The sequence below is a fragment of the Tachypleus tridentatus genome, chromosome 4 (assembly GCF_004210375.1).
Source record: "Tachypleus tridentatus isolate NWPU-2018 chromosome 4, ASM421037v1, whole genome shotgun sequence".
Taxonomy (NCBI): Eukaryota; Metazoa; Arthropoda; class Merostomata; order Xiphosura; family Limulidae; genus Tachypleus; species Tachypleus tridentatus.
The window spans coordinates 118146264-118167842 of NC_134828.1; the positions used below are offsets into that span (position 1 = coordinate 118146264).

The following is a 21579-nucleotide window of genomic DNA, read 5'->3' on the forward strand; positions in this document are numbered from 1 at the left end:
ACAATATGTTTCAATATTTTTAATGTTGTCAGCAGTAAGAACAATATGTTTCAATATTTTTAATGTTGTCAGCAGTAAGAACAATATGTTTCAATATTTTTAATGTTGTCAGCAGTAAGAACGATATGTTTCAATATTTTTAATGTTGTCAGCAGTAAGAACGATATGTTTCAATATTTTTAATGTTGTCAGTAGTAAGAACAATATGTTTCAATATTTTTAATGTTGTCAGTAGTAAGAACAATATGTTTCAATATTTTTAATGTTGTCAGTAGTAAGAACAATATGTTTCAATATTTTTAATGTTGTCAGTAGTAAGAACAATATGTTTCAATATTTTTAATGTTGTCAGCAGTAAGAACAATATGTTTCAATATTTTTAATGTTGTCAGCAGTAAGAACGATATGTTTCAATATTTTTAATGTTGTCAGTAGTAAGAACAATATGTTTCAATATTTTTAATGTTGTCAGTAGTAAGAACAATATGTTTCAATATTTTTAATGTTGTCAGTAGTAAGAACAATATGTTTCAATATTTTTAATGTTGTCAGTAGTAAGAACAATATGTTTCAATATTTTTAATGTTGTCAGCAGTAAGAACGATATGTTTCAATATTTTTAATGTTGTCAGTAGTAAGAACAATATGTTTCAATATTTTTAATGTTGTCAGTAGTAAGAACAATATGTTTCAATATTTTTAATGTTGTCAGTAGTAAGAACAATATGTTTCAATATTTTTAATGTTGTCAGTAGTAAGAACAATATGTTTCAATATTTTTAATGTTGTCAGTAGTAAGAACAATATGTTTCAATATGTTGTCAAAGAACGATATTATTTTAATGTTGTCAGTAGTAAGAACAATATGTTTCAATATTTTTAATGTTGTCAGTAGTAAGAACAATATGTTTCAATATTTTTAATGTTGTCAGTAGTAAGAACAATATGTTTCAATATTTTTAATGTTGTCAGTAGTAAGAACAATATGTTTCAATATTTTTAATGTTGTCAGTAGTAAGAACAATATGTTTCAATATTTTTTTTAATGTTGTCAGTAGTAAGAACAATATGTTTCAATATTTTTAATGTTGTCAGTAGTAAGAACAATATGTTTCAATATTTTTAATGTTGTCAGTAGTAAGAACAATATGTTTCAATATTTTTAATGTTGTCAGCAGTAAGAACAATATGTTTCAATATTTTTAATGTTGTCAGCAGTAAGAACAATATGTTTCAATATTTTTAATGTTGTCAGTAGTAAGAACAATATGTTTCAATATTTTTAATGTTGTCAGCAGTAAGAACAATATGTTTCAATATTTTTAATGTTGTCAGTAGTAAGAACAATATGTTTCAATATTTTTAATGTTGTCAGCAGTAAGAACAATATGTTTCAATATTTTTAATGTTGTCAGTAGTAAGAACAATATGTTTCAATATTTTTAATGTTGTCAGTAGTAAGAACAATATGTTTCAATATTTTTAATGTTGTCAGCAGTAAGAACAATATGTTTCAATATTTTTAATGTTGTCAGTAGTAAGAACAATATGTTTCAATATTTTTAATGTTGTCAGTAGTAAGAACAATATGTTTCAATATTTTTAATGTTGTCAGTAGTAAGAACAATATGTTTCAATATTTTTAATGTTGTCAGTAGTAAGAACAATATGTTTCAATATTTTTAATGTTGTCAGTAGTAAGAACAATATGTTTCAATATTTTTAATGTTGTCAGCAGTAAGAACGATATGTTTCAATATTTTTAATGTTGTCAGCAGTAAGAACAATATGTTTCAATATTTTTAATGTTGTCAGCAGTAAGAACAATATGTTTCAATATTTTTAATGTTGTCAGTAAGTAAGAACAATATGTTTCAATATTTTTAATGTTGTCAGCAGTAAGAACAATATGTTTCAATATTTTTAATGTTGTCAGTAGTAAGAACAATATGTTTCAATATTTTTAATGTTGTCAGTAGTAAGAACAATATGTTTCAATATTTTTAATGTTGTCAGTAGTAAGAACAATATGTTTCAATATTTTTAATGTTGTCAGCAGTAAGAACGATATGTTTCAATATTTTTAATGTTGTCAGCAGTAAGAACAATATGTTTCAATATTTTTAATGTTGTCAGCAGTAAGAACGATATGTTTCAATATTTTAATGTTGTCAGCAGTAAGAACAATATGTTTCAATATTTTTAATGTTGTCAGTAGTATGTTTCAATATTTTTAATGTTGTCAGTAGTAAGAACAATATGTTTCAATATTTTTAATGTTGTCAGTAGTAAGAACAATATGTTTCAATATTTTTAATGTTGTCAGTAGTAAGAACAATATGTTTCAATATTTTAATGTTGTCAATGTATGTTTCAATATTTTAATGTTGTCAGTAGTAAGAACAATATGTTTCAATATTTTTAATGAACAATATGTTTCAATATTTTTAATGTTGTCAGTAGTAAGAACAATATGTTTCAATATTTTTAATGTTGTCAGTAGTAAGAACAATATGTTTCAATATTTTTAATGTTGTCAGTAGTAAGAACAATATGTTTCAATATTTTTAATGTTGTCAGTAGTAAGAACAATATGTTTCAATATTTTTAATGTTGTCAGTAGTAAGAACAATATGTTTCAATATTTTTAATGTTGTCAGCAGTAAGAACAATATGTTTCAATATTTTTAATGTTGTCAGCAGTAAGAACAATATGTTTCAATATTTTTAATGTTGTCAGCAGTAAGAACGATATGTTTCAATATTTTTAATGTTGTCAGTAAGAACGATATGTTTCAATATTTTTAATGTTGTCAGCAGTAAGAACGATATGTTTCAATATTTTTAATGTTGTCAGCAGTAAGAACGATATGTTTCAATATTTTTAATGTTGTCAGCAGTAAGAACGATATGTTTCAATATTTTTAATGTTGTCAGCAGTAAGAACAATATGTTTCAATATTTTAATGTTGTCAGTAGTAAGAACAATATGTTTCAATATTTTTAATGTTGTCAGTAGTAAGAACAATATGTTTCAATATTTTTAATGTTGTCAGCAGTAAGAACAATATGTTTCAATATTTTTAATGTTGTCAGCAGTAAGAACAATATGTTTCAATATTTTTAATGTTGTCAGTAGTAAGAACAATATGTTTCAATATTTTTAATGTTGTCAGTAGTAAGAACAATATGTTTCAATATTTTTAATGTTGTCAGCAGTAAGAACAATATGTTTCAATATTTTTAATGTTGTCAGTAGTAAGAACAATATGTTTCAATATTTTTAATGTTGTCAGTAGTAAGAACAATATGTTTCAATATTTTTAATGTTGTCAGTAGTAAGAACAATATGTTTCAATATTTTTAATGTTGTCAGTAGTAAGAACAATATGTTTCAATATTTTTAATGTTGTCAGTAGTAAGAACAATATGTTTCAATATTTTTAATGTTGTCAGTAGTAAGAACAATATGTTTCAATATTTTTAATGTTGTCAGCAGTAAGAACAATATGTTTCAATATTTTTAATGTTGTCAGCAGTAAGAACAATATGTTTCAATATTTTTAATGTTGTCAGCAGTAAGAACAATATGTTTCAATATTTTAATGTTGTCAATGAACAATATGTTTCAATATTTTTAATGTTGTCAGTAGTAAGAACAATATGTTTCAATATTTTTAATGTTGTCAGCAGTAAGAACAATATGTTTCAATATTTTTAATGTTGTCAGCAGTAAGAACAATATGTTTCAATATTTTTAATGTTGTCAGCAGTAAGAACAATATGTTTCAATATTTTTAATGTTGTCAGTAGTAAGAACAATATGTTTCAATATTTTTTGTCAGTAGTAAGAACAATATGTCAATATTTTTAATGTTGTCAGTAAGAACAATATGTTTCAATATTTTTAATGTTGTCAGCAGTAAGAACGATATGTTTCAATATTTTTAATGTTGTCAGCAGTAAGAACAATATGTTTCAATATTTTTTAATGTTGTCAGCAGTAAGAACAATATGTTTCAATATCTTTAATGTTGTCAGTAGTAAGAACAATATGTTTCAATATTTTTAATGTTGTCAGTAGTAAGAACAATATGTTTCAATATTTTTAATGTTGTCAGTAGTAAGAACAATATGTTTCAATATTTTTAATGTTGTCAGTAGTAAGAACAATATGTTTCAATATTTTTAATGTTGTCAGTAGTAAGAACAATATGTTTCAATATTTTTAATGTTGTCAGTAGTAAGAACAATATGTTTCAATATTTTTAATGTTGTCAGCAGTAAGAACAATATGTTTCAATATTTTAATGTTGTCAGTAGTAAGAACAATATGTTTCAATATTTTTAATGTTGTCAGCAGTAAGAACAATATGTTTCAATATTTTTAATGTTGTCAGCAGTAAGAACAATATGTTTCAATATTTTTAATGTTGTCAGCAGTAAGAACAATATGTTTCAATATTTTAATGTTGTCAGTAGTAAGAACAATATGTTTCAATATTTTCAATATTTTTAATGTTGTCAGTAGTAAGAACAATATGTTTCAATATTTTTAATGTTGTCAGCAGTAAGAACAATATGTTTCAATATTTTAATGTTGTCAATGTTGTCAGTTGTCAGTAAGAACAATATGTTTCAATATTTTTAATGTTGTCAGCAGTAAGAACGATATGTTTCAATATTTTTAATGTTGTCAGCAGTAAGAACAATATGTTTCAATATTTTGTTGTCAATGTTGTCAGTTGTCAGTAAGAACAATATGTTTCAATATTTTTAATGTTGTCAGTAGTAAGAACAATATGTTTCAATATTTTTAATGTTGTCAGCAGTAAGAACAATATGTTTCAATATTTTTAATGTTGTCAGCAGTAAGAACGATATGTTTCAATATTTTTAATGTTGTCAGTAGTAAGAACAATATGTTTCAATATGTTGTCAGCAGTAAGAACGATATGTTTCAATATTTTTAATGTTGTCAGCAGTAAGAACAATATGTTTCAATATTTTTAATGTTGTCAGCAGTAAGAACAATATGTTTCAATATTTTTAATGTTGTCAGTAGTAAGAACAATATGTTTCAATATTTTTAATGTTGTCAGCAGTAAGAACAATATGTTTCAATATTTTTAATGTTGTCAGCAGTAAGAACGATATGTTTCAATATTTTTAATGTTGTCAGTAGTAAGAACAATATGTTTCAATATTTTTAATGTTGTCAGTAGTAAGAACAATATGTTTCAATATTTTTAATGTTGTCAGTAGTAAGAACAATATGTTTCAATATTTTTAATGTTGTCAGTAGTAAGAACAATATGTTTCAATATTTTTAATGTTGTCAGTAGTAAGAACAATATGTTTCAATATCTTTAATGTTGTCAGTAGTAAGAACAATATGTTTCAATATCTTTAATGTTGTCAGTAGTAAGAACAATATGTTTCAATATTTTTAATGTTGTCAGTAGTAAGAACAATATGTTTCAATATTTTTAATGTTGTCAGCAGTAAGAACAATATGTTTCAATATTTTTAATGTTGTCAGCAGTAAGAACGATATGTTTCAATATTTTTAATGTTGTCAGCAGTAAGAACGATATGTTTCAATATTTTTAATGTTGTCAGCAGTAAGAACAATATGTTTCAATATTTTTAATGTTGTCAGTAGTAAGAACAATATGTTTCAATATTTTAATGTTGTCAGTAGTAAGAACAATATGTTTCAATATTTTAATGTTGTCAGTAGTAAGAACAATATGTTTCAATATTTTTAATGTTGTCAGCAGTAAGAACGATATGTTTCAATATTTTTAATGTTGTCAGCAGTAAGAACAATATGTTTCAATATTTTTAATGTTGTCAGCAGTAAGAACAATAATATCTTTAATGTTGTCAATATTTTTTAATGTTGTCAGCAGTAAGAACAATATGTTTCAATATCTTTAATGTTGTCAGCAGTAAGAACAATATGTTTCAATATTTTTAATGTTGTCAGTAGTAAGAACAATATGTTTCAATATTTTTCAAATGTTGTCAGCAGTAAGAACGAATATGTTTCAATATTTTTAATGTTGTCAGCAGTAAGAACGATATGTTTCAATATTTTTAATGTTGTCAGCAGTAAGAACGATATGTTTCAATATTTTTAATGTTGTCAGCAGTAAGAACAATATGTTTCAATATTTTTAATGTTGTCAGTAGTAAGAACAATATGTTTCAATATTTTTAATGTTGTCAGCAGTAAGAACAATATGTTTCAATATTTTTAATGTTGTCAGCAGTAAGAACAATATGTTTCAATATTTTTAATGTTGTCAGTAGTAAGAACAATATGTTTCAATATTTTTAATGTTGTCAGCAGTAAGAACAATATGTTTCAATATTTTTAATGTTGTCAGCAGTAAGAACGATATGTTTCAATATTTTTAATGTTGTCAGTAGTAAGAACAATATGTTTCAATATTTTTAATGTTGTCAGTAGTAAGAACAATATGTTTCAATATTTTTAATGTTGTCAGTAGTAAGAACAATATGTTTCAATATTTTTAATGTTGTCAGCAGTAAGAACAATATGTTTCAATATTTTTAATGTTGTCAGCAGTAAGAACGATATGTTTCAATATTTTTAATGTTGTCAGTAGTAAGAACAATATGTTTCAATATTTTTAATGTTGTCAGTAGTAAGAACAATATGTTTCAATATTTTTAATGTTGTCAGCAGTAAGAACAATATGTTTCAATATTTTTAATGTTGTCAGTAGTAAGAACAATATGTTTCAATATTTTTAATGTTGTCAGTAGTAAGAACAATATGTTTCAATATTTTTAATGTTGTCAGCAGTAAGAACAATATGTTTCAATATTTTTAATGTTGTCAGTAGTAAGAACAATATGTTTCAATATTTTTAATGTTGTCAGTAGTAAGAACAATATGTTTCAATATTTTTAATGTTGTCAGCAGTAAGAACGATATGTTTCAATATTTTTAATGTTGTCAGTAGTAAGAACAATATGTTTCAATATTTTTAATGTTGTCAGTAGTAAGAACAATATGTTTCAATATTTTTAATGTTGTCAGTAGTAAGAACAATATGTTTCAATATTTTAATGTTGTCAGTAGTAAGAACAATATGTTTCAATATTTTTAATGTTGTCAGTAGTAAGAACAATATGTTTCAATATTTTTAATGTTGTCAGTAGTAAGAACAATATGTTTCAATATTTTTAATGTTGTCAGCAGTAAGAACAATATGTTTCAATATTTTTAATGTTGTCAGTAAGAACAATATGTTTCAATATTTTTAATGTTGTCAGCAGTAAGAACAATATGTTTCAATATTTTTAATGTTGTCAGCAGTAAGAACAATATGTTTCAATATTTTAATGTTGTCAGCAGTAAGAACAATATGTTTCAATATTTTTAATGTTGTCAGTAGTAAGAACAATATGTTTCAATATTTTTAATGTTGTCAGCAGTAAGAACGATATGTTTCAATATTTTTAATGTTGTCAGCAGTAAGAACGATATGTTTCAATATTTTTAATGTTGTCAGTAGTAAGAACAATATGTTTCAATATTTTAATGTTGTCAGTAGTAAGAACAATATGTTTCAATATTTTTAATGTTGTCAGTAGTAAGAACAATATGTTTCAATATTTTTAATGTTGTCAGTAGTAAGAACAATATGTTTCAATATTTTTAATGTTGTCAGCAGTAAGAACAATATGTTTCAATATTTTTAATGTTGTCAGTAGTAAGAACAATATGTTTCAATATTTTTAATGTTGTCAGCAGTAAGAACAATATGTTTCAATATTTTTAATGTTGTCAGCAGTAAGAACAATATGTTTCAATATTTTAATGTTGTCAGCAGTAAGAACAATATGTTTCAATATTTTTAATGTTGTCAGTAGTAAGAACAATATGTTTCAATATTTTTAATGTTGTCAGTAGTAAGAACAATATGTTTCAATATTTTTAATGTTGTCAGTAGTAAGAACAATATGTTTCAATATTTTTAATGTTGTCAGCAGTAAGAACGATATGTTTCAATATTTTTAATGTTGTCAGTAGTAAGAACAATATGTTTCAATATTTTAATGTTGTCAGCAGTAAGAACGATATGTTTCAATATTTTTAATGTTGTCAGCAGTAAGAACAATATGTTTCAATATCTTTAATGTTGTCAGCAGTAAGAACAATATGTTTCAATATTTTTAATGTTGTCAATATAATGTAGCAGTAAGAACAATATGTTTCAATATTTTTAATGTTGTCAGCAGTAAGAACGATATGTTTCAATATTTTTAATGTTGTCAGCAGTAAGAACGATATGTTTCAATATTTTTAATGTTGTCAGTAGTAAGAACAATATGTTTCAATATTTTTAATGTTGTCAGTAGTAAGAACAATATGTTTCAATATTTTTAATGTTGTCAGCAGTAAGAACGATATGTTTCAATATTTTTTTAATGTTGTCAGTAGTAAGAACAATATGTTTCAATATCTTTAATGTTGTCAGTAGTAAGAACAATATGTTTCAATATTTTTAATGTTGTCAATATTTTTAATGTTGTCAGTAAGAACAATATGTTTCAATATTTTTAATGTTGTCAGTAGTAAGAACAATATGTTTCAATATTTTTAATGTTGTCAGCAGTAAGAACGATATGTTTCAATATTTTTAATGTTGTCAGCAGTAAGAACGATATGTTTCAATATTTTTAATGTTGTCAGCAGTAAGAACGATATGTTTCAATATTTTTAATGTTGTCAGCAGTAAGAACGATATGTTTCAATATTTTTAATGTTGTCAGCAGTAAGAACGATATGTTTCAATATTTTTAATGTTGTCAGCAGTAAGAACGATATGTTTCAATATTTTTAATGTTGTCAGCAGTAAGAACAATATGTTTCAATATTTTTAATGTTGTCAGTAGTAAGAACAATATGTTTCAATATTTTTAATGTTGTCAGTAGTAAGAACAATATGTTTCAATATTTTAATGTTGTCAGTAGTAAGAACAATATGTTTCAATATCTTTAATGTTGTCAGCAGTAAGAACAATATGTTTCAATATTTTTAATGTTGTCAGTAGTAAGAACAATATGTTTCAATATTTTTAATGTTGTCAGTAGTAAGAACAATATGTTTCAATATTTTTAATGTTGTCAGCAGTAAGAACAATATGTTTCAATATTTTTAATGTTGTCAGTAGTAAGAACAATATGTTTCAATATCTTTAATGTTGTCAGTAGTAAGAACAATATGTTTCAATATTTTTAATGTTGTCAGTAGTAAGAACAATATGTTTCAATATTTTAAATGTTGTCAGTAGTAAGAACAATATGTTTCAATATTTTTAATGTTGTCAGCAGTAAGAACAATATGTTTCAATATTTTTAATGTTGTCAGTAGTAAGAACAATATGTTTCAATATCTTTAATGTTGTCAGCAGTAAGAACGATATGTTTCAATATTTTTAATGTTGTCAGCAGTAAGAACAATATGTTTCAATATCTTTAATGTTGTTAGCATTAAGAACAATATGTTTCAATATTTTTAATGTTGTCAGTGGTAAGAACAATATGTTTCAATATTTTTAATGTTGTCAGTAGTAAGAACAATATGTTTCAATATTTTTAATGTTGTCAGCAGTAAGAACGATATGTTTCAATATTTTTAATGTTGTCAGCAGTAAGAACGATATGTTTCAATATTTTTAATGTTGTCAGCAGTAAGAACAATATGTTTCAATATTTTTAATGTTGTCAGTAGTAAGAACAATATGTTTCAATATTTTAATGTTGTCAGTAGTAAGAACAATAATGTTGTCAGTTGTCAGTAGTAAGAACAATATGTTTCAATATTTTTAATGTTGTCAGCAGTAAGAACAATATGTTTCAATATTTTTAATGTTGTCAGCAGTAAGAACGATATGTTTCAATATTTTTAATGTTGTCAGCAGTAAGAACAATATGTTTCAATATTTTTAATGTTGTCAGCAGTAAGAACAATATGTTTCAATATTTTTAATGTTGTCAGTAGTAAGAACAATATGTTTCAATATTTTTAATGTTGTCAGCAGTAAGAACATATATGTTTCAATATTTTTAATGTTGTCAGTAGTAAGAACAATATGTTTCAATATCTTTAATGTTGTCAGTAGTAAGAACAATATGTTTCAATATTTTTAATGTTGTCAGTAGTAAGAACAATATGTTTCAATATTTTTAATGTTGTCAGCAGTAAGAACGATATGTTTCAATATTTTTAATGTTGTCAGTAGTAAGAACAATATGTTTCAATATCTTTAATGTTGTCAGCAGTAAGAACGATATGTTTCAATATTTTTAATGTTGTCAGCAGTAAGAACAATATGTTTCAATATCTTTAATGTTGTTAGCATTAAGAACAATATGTTTCAATATTTTGAATGTTGTCAGTGGTAAGAACAATATGTTTCAATATTTTTAATGTTGTCAGTAGTAAGAACAATATGTTTCAATATTTTTAATGTTGTCAGCAGTAAGAACGATATGTTTCAATATTTTTAATGTTGTCAGCAGTAAGAACGATATGTTTCAATATTTTTAATGTTGTCAGCAGTAAGAACGATATGTTTCAATATTTTTAATGTTGTCAGCAGTAAGAACGATATGTTTCAATATTTTTAATGTTGTCAGCAGTAAGAACGATATGTTTCAATATTTTTAATGTTGTCAGCAGTAAGAACGATATGTTTCAATATTTTTAATGTTGTCAGCAGTAAGAACGATATGTTTCAATATTTTTAATGTTGTCAGTAGTAAGAACAATATGTTTCAATATCTTTAATGTTGTCAGTAGTAAGAACAATATGTTTCAATATCTTTAATGTTGTCAGTAGTAAGAACAATATGTTTCAATATCTTTAATGTTGTCAGTAGTAAGAACAATATGTTTCAATATTTTTAATGTTGTCAGTAGTAAGAACAATATGTTTCAATATTTTTAATGTTGTCAGCAGTAAGAACGATATGTTTCAATATTTTTAATGTTGTCAGTAGTAAGAACAATATGTTTCAATATCTTTAATGTTGTCAGTAGTAAGAACAATATGTTTCAATATCTTTAATGTTGTCAGTAGTAAGAACAATATGTTTCAATATTTTTAATGTTGTCAGTAGTAAGAACAATATGTTTCAATATTTTTAATGTTGTCAGCAGTAAGAACGATATGTTTCAATATTTTTAATGTTGTCAGTAGTAAGAACAACATGTTTCAATATCTTTAATGTTGTCTGCAGTAAGAACGATATGTTTCAATATTTTTAATGTTGTCAGCAGTAAGAACAATATGTTTCAATATCTTTAATGTTGTTAGCATTAAGAACAATATGTTTCAATATTTTTAATGTTGTCAGTGGTAAGAACAATATGTTTCAATATTTTTAATGTTGTCAGTAGTAAGAACAATATGTTTCAATATTTTTAATGTTGTCAGCAGTAAGAACGATATGTTTCAATATTTTTAATGTTGTCAGCAGTAAGAACGATATGTTTCAATATTTTGAATGTTGTCAGAGGTAAGAACAATATGTTTCAATATTTTTAATGTTGTCAGTAGTAAGAACAATATGTTTCAATATTTTTAATGTTGTCAGCAGTAAGAACGATATGTTTCAATATTTTTAATGTTGTCAGTAGTAAGAACAATATGTTTCAATATCTTTAATGTTGTCAGCAGTAAGAACGATATGTTTCAATATTTTTAATGTTGTCAGCAGTAAGAACAATATGTTTCAATATCTTTAATGTTGTTAGCATTAAGAACAATATGTTTCAATATCTTTAATGTTGTCAGTAGTAAGAACAATATGTTTCAATATTTTTAATGTTGTCAGCAGTAAGAACGATATGTTTCAATATTTTTAATGTTGTCAGCAGTAAGAACGATATGTTTCAATATTTTTAATGTTGTCAGTGGTAAGAACAATATGTTTCAATATTTTTAATGTTGTCAGTAGTAAGAACAATATGTTTCAATATTTTTAATGTTGTCAGCAGTAAGAACGATATGTTTCAATATTTTTAATGTTGTCAGTAGTAAGAACAATATGTTTCAATATCTTTAATGTTGTCAGCAGTAAGAACGATATGTTTCAATATTTTTAATGTTGTCAGCAGTAAGAACGATATGTTTCAATATTTTTAATGTTGTCAGCAGTAAGAACAATATGTTTCAATATTTTTAATGTTGTCAGTAGTAAGAACAATATGTTTCAATATTTTTAATGTTGTCAGTAGTAAGAACAATATGTTTCAATATCTTTAATGTTGTCAGCAGTAAGAACGATATGTTTCAATATTTTTAATGTTGTCAGCAGTAAGAACGATATGTTTCAATATTTTTAATGTTGTCAGCAGTAAGAACAATATGTTTCAATATCTTTAATGTTGTCAGTAGTAAGAACAATATGTTTCAATATTTTTAATGTTGTCAGCAATAAGAACGATATGTTTCAATGTCTTTAATGTTGTCAGCAATAAGAACAATATGTTTCAATGTCTTTAATGTTGTCAGCAATAAGAACAATATGTTTCAATATTTTTAATGTTGTCAGCAGTAAGAACAATATGTTTCAATATCTTTAATGTTCTTAGTAATCAGGCCTGACTTTAATCTTTGTTGTTTGTAATCAGGCATAACTTTAATCTTTTATGTTTGTAATCAGGACTGTATTTGATCTTTCATGCTGCTTGTAGTCAGGACTGTATTTGATCTTTCATGTTTTTGATCAAAACTGACTTTAATATTCCATGATGTTTGTTGTCAGGATTGATTTTGATCTTCCTCGTTTTTTGTAATCAGGACTGTCTTTGATCTTTGATGTTGTTTGTAATCAGGGCTGTCTTTAATCTTTCATGTTGTTTGTAATCAGGTCTGAATTTAATCTTTCATATTGTTTGTAATTAGGATCATTGAGCTTTTATAATCTTTATGTTTTTAGTTAGGCCTGACTTTAAACTTTCATGTTTTTTGTAATCAGACTTGATTTTAAACTTTCATATTGTTTGTAATCAGGACTGTCTTTGATCTTTCATGTTGTTTGTTATCAGGACTGTCTCTGATCTTTCATGTTGTTTGTAATCAGGACTGACTTTAATCTTTTATGTTGTTTGTAAGCAAGCCTCACGTTAATAATTCATGCTGCTTGTAGTCAGGACTGTATTTGATCTTTCATGTTTTTGATCAAAACTGACTTTAATCTTCCATGATGTTTGTTGTCAGGATTGTTTTTGATCTTCCATGTTTTTTTTAATCAGGAGTGTCTTTGATCTTTCATGTTGTTTGTAATCAGGACTGTCTTTAATCTCTCATGTTGTTTGTAATCAGGTCTGAATTTAATCTTTCATATTGTTTGTAATTAGGATCTTTGATCTTTCATAATGTTTATAATTAAGCCTAACATTAATCTTTCATGTTGTTTTTAGTTAGGCCTGACTTTAAACTTTCAAGTTTTTTTGTAATCAGACCTGATTTTAAACATTCATGTTGTTTGTAATCTGGACTGTCTTTGATTTTTCATGTTGTTTGTTATCAGGACTGTCTCTGATCTCTCATGTTGTTTGTAAGCAAGCCTCACGTTAATCTTTCATGCTGCTTGTAGTCAGGACAGTATTTGATCTTTCATGTTTTTGATCAAAACTGACTTTAATCTTCCATGATGTTTGTTGTCAGGATTGTTTTTGATCTTCCATGTTTTTTGTAATCAGGACTGTCTCTGATCTCTCATGTTGTTTGTAATCAGGACTGCCTTTAAACTTTCATGTTTTTTGTAATCAGGCCTGACTTTAATCTTTCATGCTGTTTGTAATCAGACCTGTCTTTAAACTTTCATGTTGTTTATAACCTAGGCTAAATTCTGTCCCAAAGTGAAATGGACAATCATATAGATATCTGCAGGTTTTATATGTATATATAAAGTTGAACAGTAATAAACTGACCTGTTTCAATTCGACCATTACTTGGCGAGTCAAATTCAGCTTGCTAACACGTAGTGGTTTTACCACAACTTTATTTCCCTGAGAGAAGAGAATAATTAAATGTTGTTGTTTTCTACAAAATACATAGTTACAAATTCTGATTAATTTATATTTAATATTAGAATATAATTTCTCCACAGCTTTATTATACTTTCTTCTTATCAATGTAACTATTGTATGCAGCTTAATAAAGTGATAATTTAAAAAAATCCATTTTATAGGATGAAATATTGGAAAACCAACATACCTAAAAACTGTTATAAATATCCTTGTTTCATATTTCAAGTATTATTTTGCTAAAGAAATTGTTATTTATTGTTGTCAATAAGCATGTCATGCTATTAGATATGGAACATTGTACAGAATAAAATCTCCCTAAATATATCAGTAATGACCTCACCTTGTACAGCCAATATTTATTACACTCTACTACTTACTAACAATTCATAATATATGCAAATAAAAATGTTATAATACGTGTAATTCTCGTGTACCTCTATCTAGTAAAACTACAGGTATTTATTATAGAGTGGTTTCTCTGTATCTGTCAAGAACTGTTACTAGCATTGGCCTTACTTTATGTATTCCAGTTATCACACCACTTACTGTGGTACTTTGAACCTTTAAACAAATATACTAGTAGTGATCTTACTTTATACATTCCAATTATCACACCACTCGCTGTGGTACTTTGAACCTTTAAACAAATATACTAGTAGTGATCTTACTTTATACATTCCAATTATCACACCACTCACTGAAGCTAGCTCCTGTGGTACTTTGAACCTTTAAACAAATACAGTACTAGTGATCTTACCTTATACATTCCAATTATCACACCACTCACTGATGCTAGCTTCTGTGGTACTTTGAACCTTTAAATAAATATAATACTAGTGATCTTACCTTATACATTCCAATTATCACACCAATCACTGAAGCTAGCTTCTGTGGTACTTTGAACGTTTAAACAAATACACTACTAGTGATCTTACCCTATACATTCCAATTATCACACCACTCACTGAAGCTAGCTTCTGTGGTACTTTGAATCTTTAAACAAATATAATACTAGTGATCTTACCTTATACATTCCAATTATCACACCACTCACTGAAGTTAGCTTCTGTGGTACTTTGAACGTTTAAACAAATACACTACTAGTGATCTTACCTTATACATTCCAATTATCACACCACTCACTGAAGCTAGCTTCTGTGGTACTTTGAACGTTTAAACAAATACACTACTAGTGATCTTACCTTATACATTCCAATTATCACACCACTCACTGATGCTAGCTTCTGTGGTACTTTGAACCTTTAAATAAATATAATACTAGTGATCATACCTTATACATTCCAGTTATCACACCACTCACTGAAGCTAGTTTCTGTGGTACTTTGAACCTTTAAACAAATATAATACTAGTGATCTTACCTTAAACATTCCAGTTATCACACCACTCACTGAAGCTGGTTTCTGTGGTACTTTGAACCTTTAAACAAATATAATACTAGTGATCTTACCTTAAACATTCCAATTATCACATCACTCACTGAAGCGAGTTTCTGTGGTACTTTGAACCTTTAAACAAATATACTAGTAGTGATCTTACCTTAAACATTCCAATTATCACACCACTCACTGCAGTTAGCTCTTGTGGTGAGCTGCCATTGGATATTGTCGGATTCTAAAAATAGTAAAATAAAAGATTGTATTCCAATGAATTCCTTGTTCAAACAGGAGTTATGTGAGGATAAAATCAATAGGGGAGTTTAAAACAGACATACTTTAGATCAATCTCATAAACTAATCTCATGTATCTGATGGAAAGTTGAATTGTAAGATTCTTCATTGTCATTCAGACCAATAATGTCGTTCATCACTTTAAGATATATGTTTAGGAAGCTTTCAACCATTAATAATTTCCAGTTCATCAATCTATTAAACCTGTCCTCTTACAAGTTATGCACTGAATAGTTCTGCACAATAATGAAGAAAAGTGAACATCTGTAATGAAATCCTTTGCTAAACTAAACATTTAAAACATAACATGTCGAGAGAACTTTAAATCTGTACAGTGGTGATAATGCTCTTTTAGGGACATGTTAGAAGTAAAAATGATTTCCTATTGAGAGGTGGTAATGTGGTATCTTTAGAAGTAGTAATGTGGTATCTTGAGAAGTAGTAATGTGGTATCTTGAGAAATAGTAATGTGGTATCTTGAGAAGTAGTAATGTGGTATCTTGAGTAGTAGTAATGTGGTATTTTGAGAAGTAGTAATGTGGTATCTTGAGTAGTAGTAATGTGGTATCTTGAGAAGTAGTAATGTGGTATCTTGAGTAGTAGTAATGTGGTATCTTGAGAAGTAGTAATGTGGTATCTTGAAAAATAGTAATGTGGTATCTTGAGAAATAGTAATGTGGTATCTTGAGTAGTAGTAATGTGGTATCTTGAGAAATAGTAATGTGGTATCTCTTAGACTTACATGGAAAACTATCGACTGTCGTTAGACACAGGTCATAATATTTCATTTACTAGTTATCACCACAGGATCTTCAAACCTTGAACCTTACATTACAAAAAGCCTACTCGTAACTAAAGACTGACTAACTGTTAATGATTCACAATGCTCTTTAGAGCTAGAACTGTTTGAAATTTTCACACCTAACGTTGTGTAATATATATCTCTCAACGGCTGGTATTAACACTTTTGTTGATAAGTGGAGAGCAACGTTTCTAGCTTCAGGTTAACCAGCCGTTTTGAGATACATTTTTATTTCAAGTGGGTTTCTCGTCATTAAGAATATTGTGTAATATATGTATATACATTGTTGTATCCGTTCATATACTGTTTTTCTTAACAACTAAGTAAACTAATTATTATTATGGTAAGCAGCTTCGCTCCTGTTTTTATTGTCCTGACCTCTTCTCGTCACCGACACAGTGATGCTCATGAATTTACCCAACATGCCATGTGCCACTTTTGAAATTTTTCACTCATTGACCTTTAGAAAGTGGCTCGAGATTTTTAAAGCTGCACGCACTTCATCAAGTGTTACCACCTACAGTCATTTATTCTATTCAAACTTATCTTCCTTTCCTGGACAGTCTTGAAATAAACTTATGTTGCTTTCACAGACCAAGATCCTTCTAGATTATGTTGCAAACTGCTATCTGGGGCACGCGGATACCTTTTGCCACCGACCTTTATGTTTATCTGTTACAAGATGCTTATCACGTCTGAGTTACGACTTGTTACAGTCCTCTCTTTAGATGATTTATATCACTCCAACTACTGTATATACTCTTTTGTTTTTCCAATTCCACTACAGAGAAAGTATGTCAAAGTTTGGAAAATTTTAAACCTTTCATTTTATCATATCTTTTTGATTTGAATGTATGGATATTTTGTTTTGGTAAAGGTATGTAATCATAGTTATTTACGTGACTAACAGTCAACTTTAAAGAAGAGAAAATGGATTCGTGAGTACCTGCTAGTGTAAAGTATCACTGTCATTTTCTATACACTGTGTTCGACATTACAGCAATCTTTCCTACGAGACATGTGACACTCTTGTTGACTGATCTAGTTTCATTATATCAAGAACAAAACACTCAATATACGCAGAAATGTTGGAATTTTTCATAGATTAATCAAGGGTATAAGAAAAACGTGGTATGTTTGTTTACCTCAACACTACCTACATGAAACCAAACAATGTTAAAATGTAGTTCTAATACACTCTGTTCCACCGAAACTTTATATCAACTGTCTTCACGTGACTTGGTGATCCGTATATTTAAAATAGTTTTAATACGACGCACTCAGTCTTCTTTATGAAGTGTAAGAACTGCAGATTTAGTATTCTTCATGGAAGTGTTAAATCAGTGATGGTTTAAGGAAGTTCTTGTGTTTTTGATAAAGCCTCTCTTAGTTTAAATAATTGTAAATAATATCCAGTAGGGTTTTTTTAATACTAGTTAAATGACTTAAAATATGGTTTTGTTCGTTAGTAATTCACGATTAACTTGGTTTAGTTCTTAATTTATAGTAGGATTGACAAATACGAAGCCAGTTGTACGTTTTACAAAAATTTCGTTTATTGGAATCATGATTTTTCCCGTAAAGTCCTCATGACGTAAACTGTAAACTTGTGTTTTTTATAGAATATCCTATTGAGACAGGTTTGTAATTATCAAATGAAATATTCTACCCTGATGTATGTGATGTATGGGATGTGTGTTTAAATGAATATTATATTATTTGCGTATAAATACGTTAATATGTGTGTGTGAATACTACGCAGTATGTGTGTATGTATATGTGTACGTGGAAGATTCTAAAAATAATAAATATTTTTCAAATTATCTAAGTGGGTAGTTTAGATAAACAGCTTTAATCTAATAAGGTGTATTCTCAAGGCGGTTTATTGAATAAACTTTTAATATCCATACAAACAAAACATTGGTATAAAACTAAAGTTTATCCTTTTAAACTAATATAAAACTATATAACCTGATGTAACTATATAATCCGATATAATTATGTAACCCGATGTAACTATGTAACCCGATATAATTATGTAACCTGATGTAACTATGTAACCCGATATAATTATGTAACCTGATGTTACTATGTAACCCGATATAATTATGTAACCTGATGTAACTATGTAAACCGATATAATTATGTAACCTGATGTAACTATGTAACCCGATATAATTATGTAACCTGATGTAATTATGTAACCCGATATAATTATGTAACTTGATGTAACTATGTAAACCGATATAATTATGTAACCTGATGTAACTATGTAACCCGATATAATTATGTAACCTGATGTAATTATGTAACCCGATATAATTATGTAACCTGATGTAACTATGTAACCCGATATAATTATGTAACCTGATGTAACTATGTAACCCGATATAATTATGTAACCTGATGTAACTATGTAACATTTTGTAAGATGGACATTTCTTCTTCAGTGGTAAATTGGTAGCTAATATTTAGTCTCAGAAATAACTGACTAAGATGTGAATTCTGTCACAAACTCTTAGTACTGGGACCATGCGTGTTGAATGTAGGCAGTGCCTGTGTTGCTCAGATGGGTATATCAGGACATATCAATTTACCTTAAAATATTAATAGTCCAATCTGTCCTATCTGAGAAAAAGGAAAAGTACAGACATTTACAGTAAAACTAAGAATCCATGTTTGCAAAATGTGGTTTGTTTCGTCTGCTTATTTGCAGTTCAAAACAGAGCTGCACAATAGGCTATCTGTACACTGCCCACTATGAGTAGTAAAACCCGATATTTAGCCTTGTAAGTCTATATACATCCACTGAAGGGCTGAAAATGTGGAATAAAAACTACTTAAACATTTTTGACTAAAATCAGTTGTTAATTACGTTTATTTAATAAAACATATAGTTATGAAGACGTTTTTTTCTAGTTAAGTTACACAAGGGGTTATATTAGCTTAACCCACCACGGGGATCGAAACCTGCTTCGCGACGTTGTGAGTTTGCAGACATACCGCTGTGCCAAAGGTGGATTATAAAGCAACTAGAATTCTGAACTATAACCAAATCACAGCCTTGTTACAACAAACAATCAGACTTAGTAATATAATCAAATGGGAAAACTCTTCCCCAACCTTGATTTTACCAAACCAAGAAGACAGAACTTATCTGTATAGTGAGATAAAAATGTAGTGACATATTAAAGTTCTTTGGCTCACTCTCTTTCACTATCTCCAAATAAAATCATACTCCAAAGTATGGGGCCGTTATAAAGAGAAAACAGGGCTATGAGCTGTCACGTGAAATCATAGTTCGAGTGCTACTCCTGGTTTGTTCCTTGTGGTGATATAATAGTTAGTGTTACTCATCATAGGTCTACTCTAGGTGTGTTCCTTGTGGTGATATAATAGTTAGTGTTACTCATCATAGGTCTACTCTAGGTGTGTTCCTAGTGGTGATATAATAGTTAGTGTTACTCATCATAGGTCTACTCTAGGTATGTTCCTACTGGTGATATAATAGTTAGTGTTACTCATCATAGGCCTACTCTAGGTGTGTTCCTTGTGGTGATATAATAGTTAGTGTTACTCATCATAGGTCTACTCTAGGTGTGTTCCTAGTGGTGATATAATAGTTAGTGTTACTCATTATAGGTCTACTCTAGGTGTGTTCCTAGTGGTGATATAATAGTTAGTGTTATTCATCATAGGTCTACTCTAGGTGTGTTCCTAGTGGTGATATAATAGTTAGTGTTACTCATGATAGGTCTACTCTAGGTGTGTTCCTACTGGTGATATAATAGTTAGTGTTACTCATCATAGGTCTACTCTAGGTGTGTTCCTTGTCAAGATATAATAGTTATTTATATGCAAAAATGGCTCGTTTGGGTTGAGAAAATATTTTACATAGAAGAGCGAACAACGTTTCGACCTTCTTCGGTCATCGTCAGGTTCACAAAGAAAGAGGTAACTGACCGGAAGCTGACCACATGTTTGAAAGGGGTTGTGTAACTGTGTGTCGAAATGTAGAGGGCGGTATTAGATGTTTGAATATATAATTCTATTTATTTTATTATATTAATAAAGGTATAGGTATTTTTGCATATAAATTTCTCAACAAGTGGGTTTCTCGACATCACTGATTGATATAATAGTTAGTGTTACTCATCATAGGTCTACTCTAAGTGTGTACCTAGTGGTGATATAATAATTAGTGTTACTCATCATAGGTCTACTCTAGGTGTGTTCCTTGTGGTGATATAATAGTTAGTGTTACTCATCATAGGTCTACTCTAGGTGTGTTCCTAGTGGTGATATAATAGTTAGTGTTACTCATCATAGGTCTACTCTAGGTGTGTTCCTAGTGGTGATATAATAGTTAGTGTTACTCATCATAGGTCTACTCTAGGTGTGTTCCTAGTGGTGATATAATAGTTAGTGTTACTCATCATAGGTCTACTCTAGGTGTGTTCCTTGTGGTGATATAATAGTTAGTGTTACTCATCATAGGTCTACACTAGGTGTGTTCCCAGTGGTGATATAATAGTTAGTGTTACTCATCATAGGTCTACTCTAGGTGTGTTCCTAGTGGTGATATAATAGTTAGTGTTACTCATCATAGGTCTACTCTAGGTGTGTTCCTAGTGGTGATATAATAGTTAGTGTTACTCATCATAGGTCTACTCTAGGTGTGTTCCTAGTGGTGATATAATAGTTAGTGTTACTCATCATAGGTCTACTCTAGGTGTGTTCCTAGTGGTGATATAACAGTTAGTGTTACTCATCATAGGTCTACTCTAGGTGTGTTCCTTGTGGTGATATAATAGTTAGTGTTACTCATCATAGGTGTTACTAAGAAGGGCAATGTTTCTATAGGTGGATTGTCTTACTAGGTGGGTTGTGTGTATGTTTTACAAAGGTAGATGATTTTTTTTTTGGGTAGTGTTTCTATGGGCGGATCGTGTTATTATAGGCTGTAAAAGTTTCTATAGATAGGCTGTGTTAGTAAGTCTT

At 28.0% G+C, this 21579-nt stretch overlaps 1 pseudogene across 1 annotated transcript in view; it reads right to left on the minus strand.

Annotated features, from left to right (window-relative positions):
* LOC143248206 (atrial natriuretic peptide receptor 1-like) overlaps positions 1-21579 on the minus strand; it is a 138644-nt pseudogene that overhangs the window by 50723 nt on the left and 66342 nt on the right. Inside the window, exons 7-8 of the transcript XR_013026815.1 lie at positions 15646-15720; positions 13989-14066 (exon numbers count right to left, since the gene is read on the minus strand). The product of XR_013026815.1 is annotated as an atrial natriuretic peptide receptor 1-like (transcript). The remainder of the gene's footprint in view (positions 1-13988; positions 14067-15645; positions 15721-21579) is intronic.